The 17,104-nt window shown below is 42.1% G+C and overlaps 10 non-coding genes across 10 annotated transcripts; 5 read left to right on the plus strand and 5 right to left on the minus strand.

Annotated features, from left to right (window-relative positions):
• Positions 1-4,253: 4,253 nt before the first annotated feature.
• trnai-uau (transfer RNA isoleucine (anticodon UAU)) lies at positions 4,254-4,347 on the minus strand. The gene is made up of 2 exons: positions 4,310-4,347; positions 4,254-4,289 (listed from the first exon to the last, which is right to left on the minus strand). It is a non-coding gene; the product is annotated as a tRNA-Ile (tRNA).
• A 275-nt stretch (positions 4,348-4,622) lies between these two features.
• trnaa-ugc (transfer RNA alanine (anticodon UGC)) lies at positions 4,623-4,694 on the minus strand. The gene has a single exon. It is a non-coding gene; the product is annotated as a tRNA-Ala (tRNA).
• Positions 4,695-5,003: 309 nt separating this feature from the next.
• trnal-caa (transfer RNA leucine (anticodon CAA)) lies at positions 5,004-5,114 on the plus strand. The gene is made up of 2 exons: positions 5,004-5,041; positions 5,069-5,114. It is a non-coding gene; the product is annotated as a tRNA-Leu (tRNA).
• Positions 5,115-5,694: 580 nt separating this feature from the next.
• Positions 5,695-5,767, plus strand: trnak-cuu (transfer RNA lysine (anticodon CUU)). The gene has a single exon. It is a non-coding gene; the product is annotated as a tRNA-Lys (tRNA).
• A 6,488-nt stretch (positions 5,768-12,255) lies between these two features.
• On the minus strand, positions 12,256-12,337 carry trnas-uga (transfer RNA serine (anticodon UGA)). Its single transcript has one exon. It is a non-coding gene; the product is annotated as a tRNA-Ser (tRNA).
• A 604-nt stretch (positions 12,338-12,941) lies between these two features.
• trnam-cau (transfer RNA methionine (anticodon CAU)) lies at positions 12,942-13,013 on the plus strand. Its single transcript has one exon. It is a non-coding gene; the product is annotated as a tRNA-Met (tRNA).
• An 815-nt stretch (positions 13,014-13,828) lies between these two features.
• On the minus strand, positions 13,829-13,900 carry trnae-cuc (transfer RNA glutamic acid (anticodon CUC)). The gene has a single exon. It is a non-coding gene; the product is annotated as a tRNA-Glu (tRNA).
• A 738-nt stretch (positions 13,901-14,638) lies between these two features.
• On the minus strand, positions 14,639-14,711 carry trnak-cuu (transfer RNA lysine (anticodon CUU)). The gene has a single exon. It is a non-coding gene; the product is annotated as a tRNA-Lys (tRNA).
• An 896-nt stretch (positions 14,712-15,607) lies between these two features.
• trnaw-cca (transfer RNA tryptophan (anticodon CCA)) lies at positions 15,608-15,679 on the plus strand. The gene has a single exon. It is a non-coding gene; the product is annotated as a tRNA-Trp (tRNA).
• Positions 15,680-16,280: 601 nt separating this feature from the next.
• On the plus strand, positions 16,281-16,354 carry trnat-ugu (transfer RNA threonine (anticodon UGU)). The gene has a single exon. It is a non-coding gene; the product is annotated as a tRNA-Thr (tRNA).
• Positions 16,355-17,104: the final 750 nt, after the last annotated feature.

Here is a 17,104-nt window from a genome sequence, read left to right on the forward strand (position 1 = left end):
ATCTTTCCCAGAAGGCCCTCAGACAAAGAAGCTGGGTAACAGCACAGACTGTCAGGAGTGGTATTTGAACCCTCAATTCCAGAGGAGACTGTCACCTGATCACAGCACCTTCTACAGCTACTATCAAAAGGCTTGTTGGGGAAATCCATCCACGGTTTTAATGTAGGACTATTCATCTACCTGTGTCTACCTGAGCTTCATTAACAGTGTGCACTCGATGGTAATTGAGGGATCAGAGTGTTGGAGAGCAGAACTCTTTCCTGTGCTTCAGATACACTGTTTGGTTCTGAGCTGATCATTAATAATCAATCAACGAATGACCAATAATCTTCACAGCTGTTCTGAATGGTGACAGTGGGGCAGCCTTTGTGTTTACATCTGAATCACATGTAATTTTGGAAATTCTTCAAAGCAGCTTCAAAGGAGGAGTTTCATTCTGTGAGTACTGTGACATCATCCACAAAAAAAGAAAGATTTTTTGCGCTGTAAGAAGATACCACCTTTCTTCAAATAGCTCAACCAGCTGAGGCTTGAACTCACAACCTCAGCATCACTCTGCAGGTTACTGTCATATAAGAACCGCACACTGGCTGATTGTGCCATGCTTCTACTAACACACGTCACAGGAGCACATCCAGCAGTAGAAGGTTCAGGTTTGAACCAGCTCGAGGGATCTACTTTCCTGTAGCTTACTTCCTATCCAGCAGGACTGACAGCTTCATGTGGGATTCTCACAGAGATGATTCAAACCTGATCACAGTGATCAGTATGGATATACAGTATGTTTGCTGTCAGTGGAGGAAACTCTCAGACAGGACTAATAGTCATGTTTGGGATGTTCCTGGATTTGAGTTGAATGAGTGTAAATTCTTTTTTATTTATTTCCACCGTTATCTACAGTCATGCTAATTCTCAACTGTACATATATTCTTACTGGCTTCTTTTGTAAATATATTCATACATTTTATTTTTTACTTCATCTTTTATCTTTCTTATTTTATAATTATATTTTGTACCACAGAGTTGTCTTTAAAGTTTGTTATACGTTGTGTATGATGGCAATAAAAACATTCTAATTCTTTGAGGTTGCTCTGGTGGAAATTTGACCCGTTTTTAATGATTTCTTGAGATCAGCTAAATCTATGAATTTGTCATCAACATTTCTGCAACTGAAGAACAGACTTGTGTTTTCAGAGCAGTAAGTGCTATTTGTTGGGGTGAAGTTTGTGATTTCAAATGTTTTTCATTCCGTCCAAGGATTAACCAGGACAGAGAGTTTATTTCACAATTTGGTGGAAAAAAGTTTTGGTTGGAATAAAAACAACAACAAAGATGGCCATTTTGAAAAGATTTGTTCAGATCAGCTGCAGCAACATTAATCACCAGAGTTAGCGGTCCTCTCATCATATGCTAACGGTCCTCATGAATTTAAGAGGATCGTTGTCTGTTCCTGATGGACTAAATGTGTTCTTCATTACAAACCATTACCAAGACCATTGAAACCGCCCAAACTAAGTAGACAGGGAGCTGTGGGAGTGGTTTCATTCAGGTATAAGATAAATTCAGGTAAAAGCCTGAAAGGGAGCCCATTGGAACTGCAACACAACTGGGAAGTGGCTGCAAAGACTCTTTGGAGGAGATCATGTGAGGTAAAAATTTGAGCTCAATCTGACTTCTATTCTCTTTGCTCTCTGTTCCCCTTTCAGGGTTAATTCACAAAAACGACATTAATTCTTGGAGCCATGTTTTCTTCAGATCTAACTCGGATCACTCCAATCAGAGGCATTGATGAAGTCTTTGTGCATAAGTGCTTCTCTTTGGGGTTGTCTTGGATGGAATTAAAGTTTTGATAGATTTCTTTAAAACAGCTAAATTCGCGAATTTGTCATGAACATTTCCCGAACTGAAGCACAGACTTGTATTCTGAGAGCAGTAAGTGCTATTAGTTGGGGTTATGTTGGTGATCTCAAAAGCCAATCACAAGCAGATGAGGTTCTATCAATTTTGGGGTGGTGAGGGTTAAGAAAGTAATTTGAAAGTCACAAATGTTACCTTAACTTGAGCACTGACTTGACTGTTGAATTCAGTAAGTGCTACTTGTTGGGGCAGTGCTGACTGACAAAGACATCTTAGAATGCATCACTGATCATTTCAATTAGAAAGACTGATGACGTCCTTTTGTACAAGTGCTTCTCTTTGGGGTTGTCCTGGATGGAATTAAAACCAGTTTTGATAAATGTCTTACCACCACAGTTAGCTGCCGTCTCACCATATGCTAAAGGACCTCATGAATTTAAGAGGATTGTTGTCTGTTCCTGATATGAACCATTGAAACCGTCTCAACAACGTAGACAGGTGGGAGTGGTTTCATTCAGACACAACAGGGAAGTGGCTGCAAGACTCTTTGGGGGAGATCATGTGTGAGCTATTTAACCCGGATCACTCCAATCAGAGACACTGATGAAGTCTTTGTGCATAAGTGCTTCTCTTTGGGGTTGTCCTGGTTGGAATTAAAAAAAAAAAAACAGTTTTCTTCAGATCAGCTGAATGAGTCATCAATATTTCCCGAACTGAAGCACCAACTTGTGTTCTGAGAGCAGTAAGTGCTATTAGTTGGGGTAATGTTGGTGATTTCAAAAGTCAATCACGGGTACAGCAAGTTCTGTTAATTTTGGGGTGGTGGGAGTTAAGAAAGTAATCTAAAAGTCACAAATGTTACCTTAACTTGAGCACTGACTTGACTGTTGAATTCAGTAAGTGCTACTTGTTGGAGCAGTACTGACTGAAAAACACAACGGGAGGTTTGGGAGCAATTTCAAAATCTAACTCTGATCATTTCAATCAGAGACATTGATGATTCAACAACATCTTCTCTTTGGGGTTGTCCTGGTTGGAATATTGAGGAAAAATTAGTTAGCAGGATTAGTTGTGTAATGTATTAATTTGTCATCAGCATTTCCCCAACTGAAGCACAGACTTGTGTTGTGAGAGCAGTAAGTGCTATTAGTTGGGGTAATATTGGTGATTTCAGAAGTTTTCCTTCCTTTACCCATTTCCCATTAGACTCTTAGAATCTAACTCAGACCACCTCAATCAGAAACGCTGATGAATTCTTTGTGCAAAAGTGCTTCTCTTTGAGGTTGTCCTGGTTAGAATTTCAACAAAATGATTCCCATTTTTAACAGATTTCTTCAGATCAGTTGAAACAACACTGCCCTAATCACTAATCACCAGAGTTAGGTCAGAATTGAAGCTTAATGTGACTTAGCCAATTCAATGAGACATTGATGACTATTTTCTCCATGAATGTTTCTATTCTCTTTGCTCTCTTTTCCCCTTTCATTGTTAAATGGCAAAAACAACAGTAATTCTTGGAGCCATGTTTTCTTCAGATCTTACTCAGATCACTCCAATCAGAGACACTGATGAAGTCTTTGTGCATAAGTGCTTCTCTTTGGGGTTGTCCTGGTTGGAATTTGGACAAAAAAGATGAGGAATGCCATTCCTTCCTTTCTTCAGAGGACAACGGTCACAAATGTTACCTTAACTTGAGCACTAACTTGACTGTTGAATTCAGTAAGTGCTACTTGTTGGGGCAGTGCTGACTGACAAAAACAACTTAGAATGCATCACTGATCATTTCAATTAGAAAGACTGATGACGTCCTTTTGTACAAGTACTTCTCTTTGGGGGTCCTATGAGCAGAGTGGCGCAGCGGAAGCATGCTGGGCCCATAACCCAGAGGTCGATGGATCGAAACCATCCTCTGCTAATGGCACTTTAGCAACAGCTAGCTGTTCACTATCCAAAGTTTGTTGTATTTGAAGATGACATCATTGCAATCGTAAAAATGCCATACTGAAGCTGCACTAGCTGAAGAGGGAAGATCTTCAGTCTTGAAAACATACTTCAGTATTAACCTTGCTTGTTTTAACTCCCAGCAGTTTTCCTTAGCAGTGGAAGTAAAGCAAATTTCAAATGTTGTTTTAGTGCCGAGTACCCAGTCTGCCTCCTTCGAACTATTCACGGCTTTTTTTCCAAAGCTTAGCTTGCATGCCAGCCCAGGGGAATTAGCTCAAATAGTAGAGCGCTCGCTTAGCATGTGAGAGGTTGTGGGGTTCATCTGCATAGCAGTGAAAATTAGTTCCAGTTTTGTTGTTGCTTCTGTCGGCAGAACTCTGGCATGACTACGTTTGTGTTTTGAGCTTCAACTTTTTGCAACAAGACACCAATCTTCTGAAAGCTCAATCAGCTGCTCCAGGTGAGGCTTGAACTCACAACCTCGGCATCACTCCGCAAGTTACTGTCTTATAAGTACCGCGCGCTAACCGATTGCGCCACTGGAGCCTGTGACTTGTCCCTCCTGACACGTTCTGTGAAACAAACAGTAACACCCGAAATGGCTCAGTTGGGAGAATGTTGGACTGAAAATCTAAAGGTCCCTGTAAAAAGCCTGGGTCGACAAACCAAGTTGATAACGTCGTGATACTCGTTATCTCTGGTTGGAGCTTTCGACTGTCGAGCCAGCTCACCCAAACAAAGCCCGGCTCTGTTGAGATACTCGTAAGATCCTCCTCTGCTCTCATCGTAAAAATTGTCTAAGTTTTAAACAAGAGAAGTTGTGGAGATGCCGGGGATTGAACCCTGGGCCTCATACATGCAAAGCATGCGCTCTCCCACTGAGCTACATCCCCTGCATGGTGTGGTAGCTTTAGCAGTTTTTTCCCAGACTATAGGAAGAAGAGGAGCCAGCGATCCAGAAGTCTAATAATGTGAAAATGAAAAGTTTGGTGCTTTTAGTATTTCCATAAACCTTTTGTGACTTCCCCTGCACAGTGTTGCAGTCTCATGTCTCAGTCTCAGTCTTCATCTAGCACAGAGACAAACACTTCAGGTCCATTCAGAGAACATGGTGGGCTGGGTGACATCACGTATATGTTTGTGTTCAGTTAGTAATTTGGTAGGATGACTACACTGAGGCCATCCTGAGGCTAGGTCCATATGTCAGGATGGCCGAGTGGTCTAAGGCGCCAGACTCAAGGTTAGCTCCTTCCTGCACTAAAGGGCATTCTGGTCTCTGAATGGAGACGTGGGTTCAAATCCCACTCCTGACAAAGTCTTTTGTAAAATATATGAACCAAACTCTTCCAAAGATGATGGTGCAAAATCATCTCTAGTGTGAATACGGTGGAAGACTGAAGATCTTCCCTCTTCAGCTAGTGCAGCTTCAGCATGGCGTTTCTACTACTGTAATGATGTCATCTTCAAATACTACAGACTTTGGATAGTGAACCTCCTACCTGGTACACCCCGCGGGTGCATGATAACTTATTTATGTCACGGGGTCAATCACCATCGTCCTGAAAGTGCTGTGTGTAAATAATGAGGTTCATCAAAACAAAGTCAGAACCCCATAATGTCATATGTGTGTCATTTTTGCAGTGAAGCTGTGGTAGTGTGGCCGAGTGAGTCAATCTTGAAGTATTTCATTAAATGTAAAACTGTTATAAACGGAGTGCTGCATGAGTGGCCACCATCACTTCAAGTAACCCAAATGGGAAAGATCCTTATCGACAGCATTGTTGTGCTTTGCCACATCTGAGCTAAAGATACAAATAAAATGATCTAAACCGGCTTTTATTCTGAAATGATTTTTGGCGATTTTTTGTTGGAGGATGTTTTGACTTTCTAGCAGCCCGGCTGGCTCAGTCGGTAGAGCATGAGACTCTTAATCTCAGGGTCGTGGGTTCGAGCCCCACGTTGGGCGATGAGCAGTTTTTTTTAGACCGAAAGTTACATTTCCAATATTCTGCCTCGTCTTTCAACCACAACCACATGAAATATTGTGAGGTTGAATGTGTCCAAATGGCTTCAAAGACATCTTTCTGCCATTCACTCCTCCAAACCTTTGGACACAGCTTTGAGCTGTCTCACAGGTGTCATTATTTCAGTGAAGATGTATGTATGGATGTATTTCCCCTGAATCCTGTGATTCACAGCTTCCACCAAATGGAGCCAAATATGGGATTCAAACCCACCCTTTGAAGAGACCGCAGAATGAATGCAGCACCTTGGACTGCTTGGCTTCTGAAAACAAGCAAGGTTAATACTGAAGTATGTTTTCAAGACTGAAGATGTTCCCTCTTCAGCTAGTGCAGCTTCAGTATGGCATTGTTACTATTGTAACTATGTCATCTTGAAATACAACAAACTTTGGATAGTGAACAGCTAGCTGTTGCTAAAAAGCTGTTAGCAGAGTCTGGTTTCGATCCATCGACCATCTAGCGGTCAGGATTCCTGGTTTTCACCCAGGCGGCCCGGGTTCGACTCCCAGTATGGGAAATTCCTTTACAACAATGGACCTACCACTAGCAGGCCCCATGTTGGGCAATAGATATTTTCTTGGAAGCCAAAAAATGAGTTGGAGAAATCTTCAGTTCACAGTTGAAACATTTATTAAGGTCACAGGTAAAGTAAGGCAGCGCTGGGCTTGAAGTGACAGAGCTCCCCCAGGATCTCTGCCATAAAGAGTCCTGATATCTGGAAAAGTTTCACATTTATCTTCTTGAGCTGGGTCTGTCCCGAACAGAGGCTGGACTTTCACACAACCAAATATAACTGGCAGTCAGATGTACAAAGATGTCATTTACAAACAGTTTGTACTAACAGTTAGTTGAGGAATCAGTTGAATGAGGACAGATGGGACTTAAAGCACAACAAAGATCTTTCCCAGAAGGCCCTCAGACAAAGAAGCTGGGTAACAGCACAGACTGTCAGGAGTGGTATTTAAACCCTCAATTCCAGAGGAGACCGTCACCTGATCACAGCACCTTCTACAGCTGCTATCAAAAGGCTTGTTGGGGAAATCCATCCACGGTTTTAATGTAGGACTATTCATCTACCTGTGTCTACCTGAGCTTCATTAACAGTGTGCACTCGATGGTAATTGAGGGATCAGAGTGTTGGAGAGCAGAACTCTTTCCTGTGCTTCAGAATAATCAATCAATGAATGACCAATAATCTTCACAGCTGCTCTGAATGGTGACAGTGGGGCAGCCTTTGTGTTTACATCTGAATCACATGTGATGTTGGAAATTCTTCCAAGCAGCTTCAAAGGAGGACTTTCATTCTGTGAGTACTGTGACATCATCCACAAAAAAAGAAAGAATTTTTGCGCTGTAAGAAGATACCACCTTCCTTCAAATAGCTCAACCAGCTGAGGCTTGAACTCACAACCTCAGCATCACTCTGCAGGTTACTGTCATAAAAGAACCGTACACTGGCTGATTGTGCCACGCTTCTGCTAACACACGTCACAGGAGCACATCCATCAGTAGAAGGTTCGGGTTTGAACCAGCTCGAGGGATCTACTTTCCTGTAGCTTACTTCCTATCCAGCAGGACTGACAGCTTCATGTGGGATTCTCACAGAGATGATTCAAACCTGATCACAGTGATCAGTATGGATATACAGTATGTTTGCTGTCAGTGGAGGAAACTCTCAGACAGGACTAATAGTCATGTTTGGGATGTTCCTGGATTTGAGTTGAATGAGTGTAAATTCTCTCTGATTTTAACACACGTTAACGTCATAGACCAACATGGATCGTTGGTCAGATTATGAGACTGACACGCTGCCTACGAGGCCTGGAACCCAGAGAAAGTAAAAGAGTGAGATGGAGGAGAGCTGTCAGTGTTTCAGTATAAACATACATCATACAGCCCTGACCACTGTTGTATCCAGGCAGAGCTGACTGACCCAATGACCACGTGGCCTAACGGACAAGGCGTCTGACTTCGGATCAGAAGACTGAGAGTTCGAGTCCCTTCGTGGTTGGGCAGCTGTGTGTAGGTGAACAGACTAAACTGTGTCCATTTTACAGAAATCAGTGAGGTTTTTCAGATCTCCTCCACAGAAGGTGGATCTGATCTCAGGTCATGGCCAACACTGACCTCTGCTGCTTGATGCTGCCTTCATCCTGATGAATGTTGAAGCAATGAAATATGACAAGAACAGACACTAAACTGACAACAGGACATTAAAATGGGCCACACTCAGACCCCACATGGCCCAAAGGACAAGGTGTTTGACTTTGGATCAGAAGACCGAGGTAAAGATTTATGTTCACAGAGATCAAAGAGAGTCTCTTGAACGGCTCTTTAATATGAATGATGGGAACCAAGTCACAGCCCCCCCGCCATTTTTCTATTCATGCCTCTGTGCCAGCAAATAAAATTTTGTGAGGGATGACAAAAGAAAGACACAAAAGGTGAACTGTGATGGCAGTAATCAAGGTGTGAACACAGTCTGGCAACTCTTCAGGGAAATACACAGAACAGTTTGTCTTTTCTGGACATGTTTGGTGTTTCTAACACAACACAGCTGCTTGTTAACTTTCTACATAAATGCTTTTCTTTGGGGTTGTCCTGCTCAGAAATTCAGTAAAAAAAAAAAAGATGATGATCTGCTATTTTAAATAGATTTCTTCAGATCAGCTACAACAACACAACCCTAATCTCTAATCACTGCAGTTAACAGTCCTCTCATCATATGCTAACGGTCCTCATGAATTTAAGAGGATCGTTGTCTGTTCCTGATGGACTAAATGTGTTCTTCATTACAAACCATTACCAAGACCATTGAAACCGCCCAAACTAAGCAGACAGGGAGCTGTGGGAGTGGTTTCATTCAGGTATAAGATGGGCAAAAGCCTGAAAGGGAGTCCATTGGAACTGCAACACAACTGGGAAGTGGCTGCAAAGACTCTTTGGAGGAGATCATGTGAGGTAAAAATTTGAGCTCAATCTGACTTCTGTTCTCTTTGCTCTCTTTTCCCCTTTCAGGGTTAATTCACAAAAACGACATTAATTCTTGGAGCCATGTTTTCTTCAGATCTAACTCGGATCACTCCAATCAGAGACACTGATGAAGTCTTTGTGCATAAGTGCTTCTCTTTGGGGTTGTCCTGGATGGAATTAAAGTTTTGATAGATTTCTTTAAAACAGCTAAATTCGCGAATTTGTCATGAACATTTCCCGAACTGAAGCACAGACTTGTATTCTGAGAGCAGTAAGTGCTATTAGTTGGGGTAATGTTGGTGATTTCAAAAGCCAATCGCAAGCAGATGAGGTTCTATCAATTTTTGGGTGGTGGGGGTTAAGAAAGTAATTTGAAAGTCACAAATGTTAGAAAGTAATTTGAAAGTCACAAATGTTACCTTAACTTGAGCACTGACTTGGCTGTTGAATTCAGTAAGTGCTACTTGTTGGAGCAGTGCTGACTGACAAAGACATCTTAGAATGCATCACTGATCATTTCAATTAGAAAAACTGATGACGTCCTTTTGTACAAGTGCTTCTCTTTGGGGTTGTCCTGGATGGAATTAAAACCAGTTTTCTTAAAAGCAGCTGAATTTGTCATCAACCTTTCCTGAACCGAAGCACAGACTTGTGTTCAGAAAGTAGTACATGCTCTTTGTTGGTGCTGTGTCAATGAATAACAAAAATTCTAATCTCTAGTTTTGGTTGGAATAGGTTGGAAAACAAAAGAAAACAAAAAAAAAGCAGGTCAGATCAGCTGCAGCAACACTCCCCTAATAACCAATCACCACAGTTAGCTGCCGTCTCACCATATGCTAAAGGACCTCATGAATTTAAGAGGATCGTTGTCTGTTCCTGATATGAACAATTACCAAGACCATTGAAACCGTCTCAACAAAGTAGACAAGTGGGAGTGGTTTCATTCAGACACAACAGGGAAGTGGCTGCAAGACTCTTTGGGGGAGATCATGTGTGAGCTATTTAACCCGGATCACTCCAATCAGAGACACTGATGAAGTCTTTGTGCATAAGTGCTTCTCTTTGGGGTTGTCCTGGTTGGAATTTGGACAAAAATGATGAGCAATGCCATTCCTTCTTCATCAATCACCCCAACCGCAACTGCTATCAATGATATGGGTGGTGGGGGTGAAGAAAGTAATTCTAGTGGCTAACGTCACAAATGTAACCTTAACTTGAGCACTGACTTGACTGTTGAATTCAGTAAGTGCTACTTGTTGGGGCAGCGCTGACTGACAAAAACAACCACATCTTCTTAGAATACAATACTGATCATTTCAATTAGAAACACTGATGCCTTTTGTATCAGTGCTTCTCTTTGGGGTTGTCCTGGATGGAATAAAAAAAAAAAACACAACAATTTTCTTCAGATCAGCTGAATGAGTCATCAATATTTCCCGAACTGAAGCACCAACTTGTATTCTGAGAGCAGTAAGTGCTATTAGTTGGGGTAATGTTGGTGATTTCAAAAGTCAAATCACAAGGACAGCAGGTTCTATCAATTTTGGGGTGGTGGGAGTTAAGAAAGTAATCTAAAAGTCACAAATGTTACCTTAACCTGAGCACTAACTTGACTGTTGATTTCAGTAAGTGCTACTTGTTGGAGCAGAAAAACACTGACTGACAAAAACAACGAGAGGTTTGGGAGCCATTTCGTCTTAGAATCTAACTCTGATCATTTCAATCAGAGACATTGATGATTCAACAACATCTTCTCTTTGGGGTTGTCCTGGTTGGAATATTGAGGAAAAATTAGTTAGCAGGATTAGTTGTGTAATGTATTAATTTGTCATCAGCATTTCCCCAACTGAAGCACAGACTTGTGTTCTGAGAGCAGTAAGTGCTATCAGTTGGGGTAATGTTGGTGATTTCAGAAGTTTTCCTTCCTTTACCCATTTCCCATTAGACCCTTCTTAGAATCTAACTCAGATCACCTCAATCAGAAACACTGATGAATTATTTGTGCACAAATGCTTCTCTTTGGGGTTGTCCTGGTTAGAATTTCAACAAAATGATGAAGATTCCCATTTTGAACAGATTTCTCCTGATCAATTGAAACAACACTACCCTAATCAGTAATCACCAGAGTTAGGTCAGAATGAAAGCTTAATGTGACTTGATGAGAGACATTGATGATTATTTTCTGCATGGATGTTTCTATTTTCTATGCTTTTTCCCCTTTCAGTTTCTGGTCTTTCAGTCTTGGAGCCATGTCTTCTTCAGCTCTAACTCGGAACTCTCCAATGTCATCGACAATTCCCAAACTGAAACACAGACTTGTGTTCTGGGAGCAGTGAGTGCTGTTTGTTAGGGTAATGTTGATGATTTCAAAAGTCAATCAAAGAGAGCTGAAGACTGAAAAGGAAGGAATTTGAACCCATATGTGCAAAGCACAACGGATTAGCATTCCATCACCTTAACCACTTGGGCACCTCATGATGTTTTCTGGCTGTTGTAAAGTGAAAATGCCATCTGAGCACGGTCTGGTCTCAGCAGTGGTGGATAACTGGTAGAAAATGAGGGAGTGAGTGGTTCAAACTAATTTGTTCAGTTAACTGAGTCATTCATGGATTGTGTATCTTTGAAAGATAACATGTAACCTCTCATGTAACCAGATTACAACTTCAGTTTGTGACCACTAAAGTTGTGTAGTTATTGTACACACTAGGCTACAGCCTCTCTGTGTCAAACTTTATTTTGTGTTCATGTTTATTGTTCATGCTGATGATAATCATTATTTTCACACTTTTCACTTCACATTTTTTTCTTCCTGTCTCAATCTGATGTTCTTTTGATTTAGGCTCAATGTTTTTTTTCCCATTTTTGTTTCCTTCCTCGACAATAGTGTAATGGTTAGCACCCCGAATGGCTCCACAAGGCTAGCTCTTTGTTGGAGGTGAAGCCAAGTGACTTCAACATCCCTCCCTAAAGCCAACACTGGCTTCATTTGGACTGTGTTCACCAACAGAGTTGCCAGATTGGGCTTCATTGGGCAGACAAGATGAGAATCGGGCTGCTTGTGAATACGTGTGCAGCTTTTTGTTTAAATTTTGTCAGCAATGTTAGCTGTTATCTCAGCTTATTCCCCACGCTGTTGGTCAGTAGCTTGGAAGGCAGCTCTGCTGACCACGATACCACCATCACATGAAAAGAACATGAGATTTAACAGATTCTCTCCTTGTGAATCAAGGAGACTGGACCAGAGACCTTCCATCCTTGTTTCTACACACATTCAGAATAAGTATGCAACTTTAAGGAGGAGATGGACAAGTTGTTGGGTATTCAGTCAGGAAGTGTCATTTCTCCTAACATGTAGCATGATTCTTGGACGTCTGGAGTGAAGGCAGTAACAGTTCATCCAATATGACCAGGACTGTGGCAGCAAAAAGAAGAAGCACATGTTGTGACAACAACAGACCGTTGTTGGCAGGATTTGAACCTGCGCGGGGAAACCCCAATGGATTTCAAGTCCATCGCCTTAACCACTCGGCCACAACAACGACACACAAGGTAGCCAGCATTTTCCAGCCTAGATAGTTTCCTCCTCAAAGGAAACAGCACCTTCTTGTTGTGAGCTTCCAACTCTTTTTGAGGGAATTATACTGGAGATGAAAAACCTGGAGGGGAAGCGTGTGTTTGGGGACATCTGGAGAGAATTGGACCTGGTAGACCTCCAAGCCTACCTTGGAAGTAATACAGACAAACCAGGTTCAGTCCAAATAGTTCCAGTTTTGTTGTTGCTTCTGTCTGCAGAACTCAAAGTTATCTGGCAGGACCATGAGGTCCTCCAAGGTCTTTTGAGCTTCTTTAATAGAACTTAATAGAACTTATCTGACACCGATGAAGTCTTTGTGCATAAGTGCTTCTCTTTGGGGTTGTCCTGGTTGGAATTGGCAAAAAAGATGAGGATTGCCATTCCTTCTTCACCAGGACAGCAGGTATCAGTGATGTGGGTGGTGGGGGTTTAGAAAGTAATTTGAAAGTCGCAAATGTTCCCGTAACTTGAGCACTAACTTGACTGTTGAATTCAATCCTGATCATTTCTATTATGAAACACAGACGACTTCCTTTTGTACAAATGCTTCTCTTAGCGGTTGTCCTATGAGCAGAGTGGCGCAGCGGAAGCGTGCTGGGCCCATAACCCAGAGGTCGATGGATCGAAACCATCCTCTGCTAACAGCTTTTTAGCAACAGCTAGCTGTTCACTATCCAAAGTTTGTTGTTTGAAGATGACATCATTCCAAAAGTAACAATGCCATACTGAAGCTGCACTAGCTGAAGAGGGAAGATCTTCAGTCTTGAAAACATACGTCAGGATAAACCTTGCTTGTTTTAACTCCCAGCAGTTTTCCTTAGCAGTGGAAGTAAAGCAGATTTCAACTGTTGTTTTAGTGCCGAGTACCCAGTCTGCCTCCTTCGATCTATTCACTTTTTTTTTTCCAAAGCTTAGCTTGCACGCCAGCCCAGGTGAATTAGCTCAAATAGTAGAGCGCTCGCTTAGCATGTGAGAGGTAGTGGGGCTCATCTGCATAGCAGTGAAAATTAGTTCCAGTTTTGTTGTTGCTTCTGTCGGCAGAACTCAAAGGTATCTGGCATGACTACGTTTGTGTTTTGAGCTTCAGTGTGCACTCTACTGTTGAGGTCATGAGAAAAAGTGGGAGGAGTCTTTGATCTCTGTGATGTCATTAGAACCTTTGTGACATCACAGAATCAGCATATCCTTTGATGGTTACTGATGGAACAGGAAAAGGTCAGATCCTGATATAATCTTGTGAATCCACAAGTATGTCTTTCTTTGTTTGTGTACCAACAGCCTGAGCTCTGGTTCTGACTTTGTTTTGATGAACCTCATTATTTACACACAGCACATTCAGGACATTAATGTGACAGTTTATTTTATGCTAAAGAAAATCCTTTGTTATTTGTCACAGTGGACTTGGCTCATAATAATTATAATTTTTCAATCATCTGTATCTTTCAGTAAAAACACTTTCCCTGACCGGGAATCGAACCACGGCCGCGGCGGTGAGAGCGCCGAATCCTAGCCACTAGACCACCAGGGAGCATATAGACTAAATACCTTTGTCCCAAAACCTTACAGCAGTAGAGGTGAAAGAAAATCTGTCCTTTCACACAGTGAAGGTTCCAATGTGAAACCTTAACCTGTAGACAACCTGTTTTGTCCACTCCACACGTGTGAGCAAGTGCAAACTGAGACTCCATGTGATCTGATCAGATCGTGGTCATTGTGTATTGGAATGACTGGACTCACTTTGATGGGCAAATTTTTCAGCTTCTGTCGTCAGAATGGCTGAGCGTTCTAAGGTGCTGCGTTCAGGTCGCAGTCTCCCCTGGAGACTCCAGGACAAGTATCAAACCTGACGAGGAGGCCGAGTGATTAAGGCGATGGACTGCTAATCCGTTGTGCTCTACATGTGTGGGTTCGAATCCCATCCTCGTCAGTGGTTGTGTTAGTCTTTCCATGTTGCAACAACAACATACATAAATGTTACTCAGTGCTATTTTCCCATTTGTTTTTACTTCTTCTACGATACAGATACAGACGGTTTCAGAGAACAACTGCAGAGATGACCCTTTCAAACCCACGCCACCAGAGGAGACTGCGACCTGAACACAGTGCCTTGGACCGCTCGGCCATCCTGACTGTTTTTGTCAACCAGTGGAGCCCCCTGCTGGTCATTGGATAGACTGCAGGTGGAGGTCTCAGTACTTTTTAACCTGCTCATAACCAGGCAGTGTTCTGCTGGGTAAGTTTGGGTCTAAAAAAAGAAACTACTTATCGCCCAACGTGGGGCTCGAACCCACGACCCTGAGATTAAGAGTCTCATGCTCTACCGACTGAGCTAGCCGGGCTGCTAAAGCTGCAAAAAATGATCCTAAAAATTCCCAAAAAATACAGACTGTTTATTTTTATTTTGTTAGTGCGTTCGTACTTCACAAATCCAGCCACGTCTGAGTTAGCACAACTAGTTTCATTATAAATTCTGATGGCCACCAAAACAAAAATCACAGATTCAAATTAAATCAGATTCATTCATATATATTGCCAAATCTTAACAAAGTTGAATCACACTGAGTAACAAAAGGTCGTTGTCTCGTTGGAGGGGATCATCGGCATAGGAGTGAAAATTAGTTCCACAACTGCCAACAACGATATGAAGTTTTTCCCCGATACCGTTATCAATATCTGTTAAAACAATTTTCCCTGACCGGGAATCGAACCCAGGCTCTGGCAGTAAGAGCGGTGAATCCTAGCGACTAGACCATCAGGGAGTGTGTGGTGAACACGGGACCTCTCGCACCCGAAGTGAAAATTAGGAAGGTTAGGAAGGATACTAAATGTTGTAGTGTATGATCAATGCTCAGAAAACATTTGACTACATTTTAAATGCCATAAATGTCCTGCTGTCAATGGCTCGTTGGTCTAGGGGTATGATTCTCGCTTCGGGTGTGAGAGGTCAACATAGAACTCCCATCACATCGGAATTTGACGCCAGGGGAAACATTTGGGGTCATCAGATTTTTACAGAACAGCATCAACAACTAACATGCATACGTCACACTCTCACATTCACTTCAAATGGATGTGTACCTTGCTGCAGTATCTGGACAAGAGAAAAAGAAAAAAAATATTCTCCTTCGAGCCAGATTTGAGCCAGCAACCGAAAGATTTTAACAACCAGCCTCTACAGTCCTCCGTTCTACCAACTAAGCTATCTCAAGGTTGTCACAGTTTCGCAAGTCTGTGCGACTCTGTGGCGCAATGGTAGCGCGTCTGACTCCAGATCAGAAGGTTGCGTGTTCAACTCACGTCAGGGTCAGATCATCTGTTTGCACCTTTTGGTAAACCCTCACATACTCTGTGGTGCAGCAGGAAGTGTTTTTCTGATGATCCATTTCATTTCTTCACATCACAGACAATTTTAGAATTCCAGGAGGACTATTGGACTATCATTCACAAGACATTAGAGAACTTCATTCACAGTTTGTTTTTCCACAGAGGAAGTGAAGTCACACACCACATGATGTTTCTCTTTCCTGCTCCTCGTTAATATAGTGGACAGTATCTCTGCCTGTCACACAGAAGACTTCAAACCTTCAAACTACTGATGCACTGATATGAAATTTTTTATGATATGTTGTTTTTTATCAATATCTGTTAAAAGCATTTTCCCTGACCGGGAATCAAACCCGGGCCGCGGCGGTTAGAGCGCCGAATCCTACCCACTAGACCATCAGGGAGTGTGCAGACACTAAATGTTGTAGTGTGTGAGATTTTTGATGACTGAAAAGTTCTCCGCCTCAGAACATTTTAAATGCATTTTAATTTTGTGTGTAGCAGAAGGAAATTTGGTGACCACTTTTCACAGGTGACAAAAATTGTTAAGAATCATAACTCTGCATATACATGTACTTCAGAGTGGTGCTGTTGCTTAGCTGGTCAAAGCACCTGTCTTGTAAACAGGAGATCCTGGGTTCAAATCCCAGCAGTGCCTTGCGCCTAATGTTAGATGTTATAGATATAACAGACATTGACATGTAGAAATGTTGCTACACCATCCTTGGAAAATGGAAACAACATGTACTTGTCCACGCTACACGTGTGAAGAAATGCAAATTTTGAGCCTCTGTGCCATCTAATCAGGCAGTCTTTGTGTATTGTGGACTCACTTTCATGGGCAAATATGTACCGACGAGGATGGGATTCCAACCCACGCGTGCAGAGCGCAATGGATTAGCAGTCCATCGCCTTAACCACTCGGATGTCAATGTCAGACGATCTGTGCTGTCAGATGATCTGTGATGTCAGATGATTAAAAAGACATTTTATACTGAATTGAACCCTTAATTCTTAATTTTTAATTCTGATTCATTTGTCTGTAGTTTCTGCATCGTTGTTCAGTCAGACCAACAGCAGGCTGCCATCCACAGTTCATCACTTTTATTTTCTCAACATGTCTCAACACGTCTCTGTGGTGCAATCGGTCAGCGTGTTCGGCTGTTATCTGAAAGGATGGTGGTTCAAGCCCACCCAGGGATGTTCTTTGTTTAAACCCCTTTGTGGACGGGATCTCTGCCTGTCTTGTGGAAGACTGGGATTTCAATTCCTGAATGTTAGAAACTCAGTGCTGCTTGCAATATAAAACACAGCTGCTCTACATGAAAAGTGATACAACAGTGGTCACCTCCTGTCTGTAGGCAGCACTCTATGGTGGAGGTCATGAGAAAAAGTGGGAGGAGTCTTT

The sequence above is a fragment of the Echeneis naucrates genome, chromosome 2 (genome assembly GCF_900963305.1).
Source record: "Echeneis naucrates chromosome 2, fEcheNa1.1, whole genome shotgun sequence".
Lineage (NCBI taxonomy): Eukaryota > Metazoa > Chordata > Actinopteri > Carangiformes > Echeneidae > Echeneis > Echeneis naucrates.